The 10,955-nt window shown below is 45.6% G+C and overlaps 1 pseudogene; it reads left to right on the forward strand.

The window, feature by feature from the left end:
• Positions 1–311: 311 nt before the first annotated feature.
• Positions 312–10,594, forward strand: LOC142365480 (protein pelota homolog; annotated as a pseudogene).
• Positions 10,595–10,955: the final 361 nt, after the last annotated feature.

Genomic DNA, 10,955 nt, shown 5'->3' on the forward strand with positions numbered 1-10,955 from the left:
TGGGAATTCCAGAGAGACACAAATCACCACAATGTGCTGGGGTCTGGCCCACGCCTGCCAAGCCCTGTTCAATACTATTCAGTGCTCTAAAGGGGAAGGGGGGGGTGGAGAAAGCAGCAGGCACTGCAACTGGTGCTGCCCCCAAAGCAGCTCTTCAGCCGCTCTAGCCCAGGAGGCAGTCCCAGCCCCCCCCAACCAGCACTGCAACGGCCACTGCCACAAGCACTGCAGCTGCCCCAGCTTCCCTGGCAGGCACGCCAGCTGCTCCAGCCTTGGCAGCAGGCACCGCGGCTGAGCCAGAAAACCAACCCATGACGGTAGCAGCCGCCCCTGTACAGAAAGAGAAATACACGAAGAAATCAGTTCGCCCTGTGAGGGATGACAATGCGCCAGGGCCATCACAAGAGCAGGAGAAGGAGGCACAGCCAGAGATCATCATCCAGTCCCCGTCCCTGAGTGAGCTGAGAGATATGCAGAAAGATTTCAGCCAACATCCAGGTGAGCACATTATCACCTGGCTGCTCCCATGCTGGGATAACGGGACCAGTATCCTGGAATTAGAGGGCAGGGAAGCCAAGCAGCTGGGATCCCTGTCTAGGGAAGGGGGCATTGACAAGGCCATTGGAAAAAAGGCACAAGGCCTCAGGCTCTGGAGATGACTTCTGTCAGGCATGAGGGAAAGGTATCCCTTCAGAGAGGAAATTGTGTGCTATCCTGGCAAGTGGACCAATATGGAAAGGTGTATGCAGTACCTGAGGGAACCAGCTGTGTGGGAGCTGGTTTACTATGGCCCGGACAATGAGCAGTTATCCACAGACCCAGATGAAGTCCAGTGCACACGATCCATGTGGAGGAAGTTTGTACAGAGCGCACCACACTCGTATGCCAACTCACTGGCAGTAATAGACTGGATAGGTGAAGAGGCACCAATGGTAGATGAAGTGGCTGTCTGACTCCGGCAATATGAAGAAAGCCTCTCTTCCTCCCTCGTCTCAGCCATGGAGAAATTGTCCCAGGAGGTCCAGCAAATCAAGTGTGTGTATATACATATATATATATTTATATATGTATGTACACACATATATATGTCCTGCTCCCCACCTGTACGGGCCAGCATCTCAGCTATTAGGAGTAAGCGTGACTCCACCACCTCCCTGGACAGCCTATTTCAATGTCTGACCACTCTTTCAGTAAAGAAATTTTTCCTAATATCTAATCTAAACCTCCCCTGATGCAACTTGAGGCCATTGCCTCTTGTCCTATCGCTAGTTAGTTGGGAGAAGAGACCAACACCTGCCTCACTACAACCACCTTTCAGGTAGTTGTAGAGAGCAATAAGGTCTCCCCCCAGCCTCCTCTTCTCCAGACTAAACAGCCCCAGTTCCCTCAGTCGCTCCTCATAAGACTTGTTCTCTAGACCCCTCACCAGCCTTGTTGCCCTTCTTTGGACATGCTCCAGCACCTCAATGTCCTTCTTGTAGTGGGGGGCCCAAAATGAAACACAGTACTCCAGGTGAGGCCTCACCAGTGCTGAGAACAGGGGCATGATCACCTCCCTACTCCTGCTGGCCACACTATTCCTGATACAAGCCAGGATGCCGTTGGCCTTCTTGGCCACCTGGGCACACTGCTGGCTCATGTTCAGCCGGCTGTCGACCAACACCCCAAGGTCCTTTTCCTCCGGGCAGCTTTCCAGCCACTCCTCCCCAAGCCTGTAGCATTGCATGGTGTTGTTGTGACTCAAGTGCAGGACCCAGCATTTGGCCTTGTTGAACCTCATGCAGTTGGCCTCAGCCCATCGATGCAGCCTGTCCAGATCCCTCTGCAGAGCCTTCCTACCCTCAAGCAGATCGACACTCCTGCCCAACTTGGTGTCATCTGCAAACTTCCTGAGGGAGCACTCAATCCCCTCATCCAGATCATTGATGAAGATGTTAAACAAGACCGGACCCAGAACGGAGCCCTGGGGAACACCACTCGTGACTGGCCGCCAGCTGCACTTAACTCCATTCACCACCACTCTCTGGACTTGGCCATCCAGCCAGTTCTTCATCCAGCGAAGAGTACACCCATTCAAATCATGAGCAGCTAGTTTCTCCAGGAGGATGCTGTGGGAAACAGTGTCCAAGGCCTTACTGAAGTCTAGGTAGATAACATCCACAGTCTTTCCCTCACCCACTAGGTGGGTCACCTGGTCATAGAAGGAGATCAGGTTGGTCAAGCAGGACCTGCCTTTCATGAACCCATGCTGGCTGGGCCTGATCCCCTGGTTGTCCTGCACATGCCCGGTGAGCGCACTCAAGATGAATCACTCCATAATCTTCCCTGGTACCGGGCTGACAGGCCTGTGTTTCCCAGGATCGTCCTTCCAGACCTTCTTGTAGATGGGTGTTACATTGGCTATCCTCCAGTCATCTGGGATCTCCCCTGTTAGCCAGGACTGCTGATAGATGATGGAGAGTGACTTGGCCAGCTCCTCCGCCAGTTCCCTCAGCACTCTTGGGTGGATCCCATCCGGCCCCATAGACTTGTAAGTGTCCAGGTGGCATAGCAGGTCGTTAACTGCTTCTTCCTGAATTATGGGAGGTTTGTTCCGCACTCCTTCCCTATCTTCCAGCACTGGGGGCCGACTATCCTGGGAATAACCAGTCTGCCTATGAAACACTGAGGCAAAGAAGGCATTAAGTACCTCAACCTTTTCCTCATCCTTGGAGGCAATGTTCCTCCCTGCATCCAATAAGGGATGGAGATTTTCCTTGGCCCTCTTTTTGTTGTTGATTTATTTGTAAAAACATTTTTTATTGTCCCTTCCAACAGTGGCCAGCCTGAGTTCTAGCTGGGCTTTTGCCTTTCTAATTTCCTCTCTGCATGACCTAACAAGACCCCTGTACTCCTCTTGAGTCGCCTGCCCTTTCTTCCATAGGTGATAGACCCTCCTTTTTTTTAAGTCCCAGCAAGAGCTCCCTGTTCAGCCAGGCCAGTTGTCTTCCCCGCCAGTTTGTCTTGCGGCACATGGGGACAGACTTCTCCTTTGCCTTTAAGACTTCCTCCTTGAAGAATGTCCAGCCTGCCTGGACCCCTTTGCCCTTCAGGACTCTCTCCCAGGGGACCCTCTCAACCATGCGTCCTGAACAGGCCGAAGTCTGCCCTCCGGAAGTCCATGGTGGTGGTTTACTGGCCCCCCTCTTAACTTCACCTTGAACTGAGAACTCTATCATTTCACGGTTGCTATGCCCAAGTGACCTGGGTTCGGCCAGGACAGGGTTAATTTTCACCAAGAAGCCAGGAGGGGACACAGCTGGGTGGGCTGACCCAACCTGGCTGAACAGAATAGGGTATTCGATACCATGTGCCGTCATGCTGGGTTCTAGTTGGGGGGAGCTGGGCCGGGGGGGAAGGCAGTCGCAGCTTGGGAGCGCACGCGGCAGCGGGCAATGAGAGCGGCTCTGGGCGTTCTGCTGTTTGTGTTGTGTATTCTCCTTATCTGTATCGTTGTTGTTACTGTTTGCTTCGTTTGCTGTTCTGTTAAACTGCCCTTATCCTGACCCACGAGTTTTTGCCTGTTTTCTTTCCATTCTCTTCCCCACTCCAGCAGGGGCAGGGGTGGCAGAGCAACCACGTGGCCTTTTTGTTGCCGACCACAGCCAAACTATAACACCAAGACAGCCTCCAGCCACCACATCTCCCACCAGTCCTTCTCTGTTAGTAAACAGCAGGTCAAGCAAGGCACCTCCCCTGGTAGGCTCACTTACCAGCTGTGTCAGGAAGTTATCTTCCACACACTCCAGGAACCTCCTAGACTGTTTCCTCTCTGCTGTGTTGCATTTCCAGCAGATGTCCAGTAAGTTAAAGTCTCCCACAAGAACAAGGGCTAGCAATTGTGAGACTTCTGCCAGCCGCTTGTTAAAAACTTCATCTGCCTCTTCATCCTGGCTGGGTGGTCTACAACATACTCCCAGCAGGATGTCTGCCTTGTTGGCTTCCCCCCTCATCTTTACCCACAATCATTCAACCTTCTCATCACAATCATTGAGCTCTACACAATTGAAGCAGTCCCTAACATACAGATCCACCCCACCGCCTCTCTTTCCTTGCCTATCCCTTCTGAAGAGCTTATAGCCATCCATCGCAGCACTCCAGTCATGAGAGTCATCCCACCACATTTCTGTAATGGCGACCAAGTCATAGCTGTCCTGCTGTACAACGGCTTCCACCTCCTCCTGTTTGTTGATGAGGGCCTACCACACCATCGAGCTTGAGCCCAACCGGCAGTTCACGCTGGCAAAGTAGCAGTGGGACAGCATGGTGCTGGAGTGCATTGAGCAGGCCTGCGTCCCAGCCTGGAGTGGCTGGTCACTCCCAGCATTACCCTTACCCATGCCAAGGTGGAGGTGAACATCTCCTGCAAGTGGAAAGGGAGCTGCACTCCGCACGACCTGGCCCTGGAGAGGTGTTGCAAAAAAGTGGTGCAAGCTATCCAGTTGTATATCAACTTTGAGTTTGTGAAGTGTGTACTGGTGGCTAGCCCAGGCTTTGCACGGGAGTAGTTTTCTGACTACATGTTCCAGTAGGTGGTCAAGACTGACAACAAGCTTCTGCTGGAGAATATGTCCAAGTTCCTACAGATGTAAGGAGCTAAACTGTCTCCAGAGTGGGTAAAAAGATGCTTAAGAGCTATGTGTGGTAATAGAAAATATTTACGAGGGTGATGGGAATAATTCACTTATTAGAAAAAATAAATTTCTGAGTATAATAAAGAAATTATTCTCATGCCTCTCAAATTATAAGGTAGTTATGAAGATACAGGGATGGTTCTTTCCTAGGATACCTTAATGTGGAATAGAGAAAGTATTAAATATTTTAAACTCCCTATAAGTACATATTTAATATTGAATTAAGAATGAAGTACAAGTTGGAAATTAGTTTAAGTGCAGTGTTAATCTGCCATGCTGTATAGTTTGCATGTTTAATAACAGCCTTCTAAAGCTTTTGAAAGAAGAAAAAAAGTACCTGGATGTGGTATAGTTTAGTTAATGTTGCTGTTAATCTTTAACTATTTAGTACAAAATTATGCAGACCATAATGATAACAGGCAGAAATATTTAGGGCATAGTAATGCTTAGGTTTTAGTGACATTGTTTAATTTTAGGCCTGACTGTGTAAACAATGCATGCCTCACTAACAATTATGCCCTTGAAGAGGAGCTAACAGACTGATGAAAGGGGAACATCCAACCCAGAAGGCGCGGAAAGCTGGATGAATGCCAAAGAAGCATGAAGTTAACAAAGGTCTAGAGTAACCAGGAAAAAGGTAAAGGTGGCAGGGGGAGATCGCAACCACCGACTCAATTCAGATCCAAAAAGACTGCATCCCCCCCCAGCTTTTGAGCATGCATAGTTATGTAAGGAAGGAGTATACTTCTAAGATAAGCATGTAACGCAATGAACCAATCAGAATGCAATAAGTAATTTCTTTGTTTTTGTAATAGTATATAGTCATTGTGACTCTGCTAAGTGGTGTGCTAGCTTTGTGGAATTGTCACCTAGCACCCATATCTGCACAAATATGCAATAAAGACAATACCTCTGTTCTGTGTGTATATTGACGCATTGCACACTGGGTAAACTTTTGGGACATCAGTTTTGGTGACCCAGATGGCACTGCGCTGACAGCCTTGCCCAGATTGTCTTGCCATACCCGATGGGGAGAAGCGACCTGACTGGACTCCAGCGCGCATCAACCTGTTGATTGGCTTCCTCTCCTGCAGTCAGGCAGGAAGTGACACAACAGTGCAATGCTATTGGAAAGAGGTATTTTCTGTTAAGTACATAAGGGAAAAAGAAAAATTATTTTGGGAAGTAGCAAGCATCTGGGGAAAGTTTTGTCCCATTTGGGCTCTGCATAAGACATATTGGGAGAGATAGGCAGCAGTAGCATAGTTGTTTTGTTTCTTACACGTTGTTTTAATGACAGGAGACGTCTCTCGTTTTGTTTTGTGTGTGAGACGTTGGTTTGTGTAAGTAACGTTGGTTTGTATTTGTGTGTAAGAAATGTTGGTTTGTGTAAGAAATGTTGGATTCGGTACCGATATGGGCAGTGCTACTTCTCAGGAGACTCCCCTTTGATCTCCCTTGGGATGCATCCTAAAACATTGGAGTAAATTCGGAGAGGACCCCCTGACTAGGGACAAATTAAAATGGTATTGTAATCAATGGTGGCCACAATATCAATTGGAGGATGGTGAATAATGGCCTGAAAATGGATCCTTAAAATTTAGTACTATATTACAATTAATGCTATTTTGTAATAGAATGGAAAAATGAGATGAGTTGCCATATGTTGATGCCTTTATGACTTTGTATAAAAACCCCTCAGATATCCAAAAGAGAAGTGGTAAATGAAAAGATAATGCATGCAATGGTGGCCAAATTATGAATTGGATGATGGGGTGCGATGACCAGAAAATGGGGTTGTTGTAATTTAATATTGTATTGCAGTTGATGTTGTTTTGTTGCCGATTTGGAAAATGTTGATGCTTTTGTATATTGATGCTTTTGTGACTTTGTACAGAAATCCAAGTGTTCAGAAAAAGTGTAAATGAGAAGGAGATGTGTTGATGCCTTGTATTGAAGAGAGATGCAAAGACATATGTCAGCAGAGGCAGCCTGCTTCTAAGATTGCTTTGCCTCTTCAGCTGCTTTGATTTAGTTAAGCCAGGGAAGGTAAAGCATGGTAAGAGTATATTGGGTAAGTTACTGTTCATCACTGCCGCAGAAATTTGATAATTAGTCTGTCTTTACTTTTATGATCTGGTCCAAGGAATTTGAACCAGCCAGGTGTGTTTTGTTTTCTCCTAAGAGTAAACTTCAGTTTTGTTCTCTTGCTGCTTGTTTTGAGGAGGAGGAGGAAATTGGTAGTCTGTGGTGTTTGTACTCTGTACAGTAACAGAACCGGGCTTTAAAGATTTGCAGCAGAGCTTCCTTTCAGTTTAGACCTTTGGTAGGAAGGTGGTGCAGTTTGTGTCCACAAGACACCTCCTGGATAAATTTGGTATTTCTGTGTTGGAAAAAAAAAAAGAAAAAGAAAAAAGAAAGAGAGAAAAAAAAAAAGCCAGTATGTGTGTTGTGCAGGGGATGAGCAGAAGAATGAAAGTGCAAAAAAAGGGGATGGAGTAGGAGGAATGTCTATATCTCAGCTGACAGAAAAAGCTTAATTGGGATGAAACAGAGAAAAGGAAAAACAAAAGGAGAAATTAAAAGACAGAAAGCTGCAGGCTCCATTACTAGCCACAGCAATTGAGGGGAACTTGGCAAAAGGCAGAGGCTGGGGCTGGAACCCTGGGTTTATGCCTGTTATAAATCACCCATTAGGATTAGATCAGTGTGCATACTGTAGGGAGAAAGGACATTGGAAAAATGAATGCCCAAAGAAGAAATTGATTACCCAAGGCAGGGATCTATGCAGGAGGCTGATCTGATTATATTGGGAATTTCAGATTTGGACTGACGGGGACTAGAGGAGAACATTAAAATTCCCCAGCCGATCCCCTGGTTCCAGTTCAGGTGTGGTGGTGCAGACACACACCGCCCCCCCCCCCCAACCCCCCCCCCCCCCCCCCCCCCCCCCCCCGCAGTCCCAGAACCAGTAGTTAGCTGGTGTGCATTGAATCGGGACAACTTGACACTTTCCTTGTCTTTGTGCAAGAGCAGCGAGTTGGGCCGATCAGGTGCTCCCTGATCGCACCTGAAACTCCTGCTGCCCGGAGTCGCACCCACCTGCAGAACTGTGCCTTCTGGGTAGTACTAGAATTGGATAGTTGTTGTCTGCAACATGTGGATTGTGACCAGGATGGAAAATTACTGATGCCTAAAGTCAATCATCTTGAGACCCTATAAACAGCGGTATCAAGGAAAGCCCTTAGAGCTCTTCTGGTCCGCAGCAAGCTGCATCCAGTAACTCCCTCTGAGTGGGATGCCTCTCAGAGTATTTGGCGAACTACCTGGGCTGATCTCCTTGAGACTCAACCTTTGCCCATTGAGAAATCATTCGATTTGAAGTGAGTATTTCACTGAACTCAAGGGGAATTTTTATGATTGCGTGTGTGTGTGTGTGAATTGATTCAAAGCATAATATTCTATTATTGTGACTGTAATAGTATTCTATTACTGTGATTGTATTAGTAAATTCTTTCTATTCACTCTGTAAATGCTAAGTTAAACAGTGATTGATAGCTGCTAAATTCCTGTGACTCTCTCTCTCTCTCTCTTTAAACTGTGAGCACATCCTGAACTGCTGCTAAACATACTCCTTAGACGTAAACCATTGTGGTCTAAGGCCGGTTCTGGATCCAGCCGCACCTAGGCTCCTCTCTGAGAAGGAGTTTAGAAAGTAAAGGGTCCAGTCCGAACCTGGTGACTCAACGGGAGGGTCTCCCTTACCCCTTACACTTTTCTTCCACTCTGTATAAATCATTTTCCACTCAAAACCTCCTTCTATTTTGTATTCCATTCATTTGGTAAGTAATAGAGTGAACCTTGCCAACGAACTCTGTAAGATCACATTTTCTAAATTTTCAGTAAAATCTTTTCATGTGAAACCTCTGAGTGATCATTTAAACAACCTAACCACTCATTCATGACATCAGGGAACGAGATTATAGATTTTCTGATAGACACGGGGGGCCACCCATTCTGCAGTGACTAGTTGTAAGGGACCTTTAAGTAATACGTATATATCCTATTGTTGAGGTCATGGAAAAGCAAGCTTTGAAACCATTTCTGAAACCAACAGAATGTAAAATTGGAGGTAAAGAGGTATCACAGGAGTTTCTCTATAAGCCAGTGTCCCCCATTCCTCTTTTAGGGCGATATTTACTCTATTAAGAGCACAAATAACCTTTTCTGATAAATCAATAGTTACATCTACCAAAAGAAACTTCCTGGAAAGCACAATTTTGTTTATTGGCTATGAAATAACAGGAGGATATCAACATCCTCGAGGGGATCCTGGATGCTGTGATACCTACAGTGTGGGAAACCAAGAGACCAGGAAGAGTGAAGAATGTTGTACTGGTAAAAACTGAATCGAAACCTGGAGCACAATCGGTAAGAAAGAGACAGTATCCTATTAAATGGGAAGCCAGAACAGGTTTGGAGCTGTTGATAAATGACTTTACTCAGTATGGACTATGTACAGAATGTCAATCTGAATATAATACTCTAATTTTGCCAGTCAGAAAGCCCCAGACACAGGAGTATCGGTTAGTACAGGATTTAAGAGAAATTAACCGGATATCAGTTGATGTGCATCTGGTAGTTCCTAATCCTTATACTTTATTGTCATAGGTATCTGAGAATAATGTTTATTTTACAGTCCTGGACCTGAAGGGTGCTTTCTTTTGTATACTTCTGGAAGAAGAAAGCCAGAAGTTATTCACGTTAGAATGGGAAAGTACAATCATTTTTTCCTGTTCCTTAGTCATCTCATTGACTGAGTGGAGTTTTTTTGCTTTTCACTGAAATAGGCAAATTCAAAGCCTAAAATGAGCTTTCCTTTTCATAAGGATGCTTGTATCACTTCCGCACTGAAGCGGGCCTGTAATCTAAGCTTGCAAAAGTGTGAAGGGGGGAGGTGTGTACCAGTACTTAATGGTCATAAAGTTTAGGAGTCAAATTGCGCTAAGAAGCCTCCTTTTGCATTTATAGTAAAGTGACGATAGTAAGTGTAAAAGGTACTTCACAGCTTTGTGAGCATAGTAGCCATGCAGCTGTGCAAGACGATGCTTTTGCAGTCTTAAGAGGTCTTCCTCTTCTTGAATGCTTTAAAAGGAAGAGGCTTAAGTCTTTAATTTCTTAGTAGTTTCAGGTGGCCCTACCTTAGGGACTGTCTACAACAGCTTGCATATTTAACTTAGTCATTGTGTAAGAGAAACAACTTTCCTGCACTTATTAAAATACATTTTAAGGGATTTGGGCTAGGCTTTGAGTTGCAGGAGAGAAGATCTTATAAGAAAAAAAATCATGTAGGTTTCAAGGAAGAGATAACTTTCTTGAATAACTATCAAGATAAATATTATGTGTAGTGGAAGATGTTTGTGACTGGCTAATCAAGGAAATGGTCCTTTTTATTAAAAATACCAAACCTTTGTCTTTTTTTACTCTAAGGCCACTCTTCCTTGGGACATAAACACACATTACAGGAAGCCCTTTGTGACCCATCTGTAACTAGCCGTTTCTGTGATGCTAAGGCAGCTGGTAAGGTCAAAGCCTTAGATGACTTCTATAAAATGCTACAGCATGAGCCTGACTGGGCTTTTCATGGTCTAAAACATATAGAGAAGCCTAATGAAGCCACGGCCTTTGATACCTTGCTGATCAGTGATGAGCTTTTCCGGCACCAGTATGTGCCTGCATGTGCCCAATACGTTAAATTGGTAGATAGCCTACAGGAGAATGTGGGCACAGTGCGCACTTTCTCCAGCCTTCGTGTGTCTGGAAGGCAGCTTGGCCAGCTGACAGGGGTGGCAGCTGTCCTGTGCTTTCCTGTTGCTGAGCTCTCTGACCAGGAAGATGAATCTAGATCTGAAGACGACTGACAATGGTGACTTCGTTCCAGAGTTTCTTTTCCAAGTCATGTGAAAATGACATTGAAGGTCCTCCCTTCCCAAATGCTATGTGCATATGTGCCATGACATGTAATTTAAGTTTCTGATAATTTTTCTTACAGTATATAGCTCTGCTCAGCACACTAATGGATGTCTGTTCTATAGTAATGATTATTGGTATACTGTGAATTGGAGCTGACTGGCAGTTTAGTGTTTTTAAAGATGTATGAAAAGATAATAAACTAAGAGGGAGAAAATTGTCAGACTGTCTATTTCTGTTTAAATGCTTGAAAACAACATTACAAAACAAATGTAAACTTCTTCATGCAAGACCTATCAAAACTATGCTTGA

The sequence above is a fragment of the Opisthocomus hoazin genome, chromosome W (genome assembly GCF_030867145.1).
Source record: "Opisthocomus hoazin isolate bOpiHoa1 chromosome W, bOpiHoa1.hap1, whole genome shotgun sequence".
In the NCBI taxonomy this organism is placed as follows: domain Eukaryota; kingdom Metazoa; phylum Chordata; class Aves; order Opisthocomiformes; family Opisthocomidae; genus Opisthocomus; species Opisthocomus hoazin.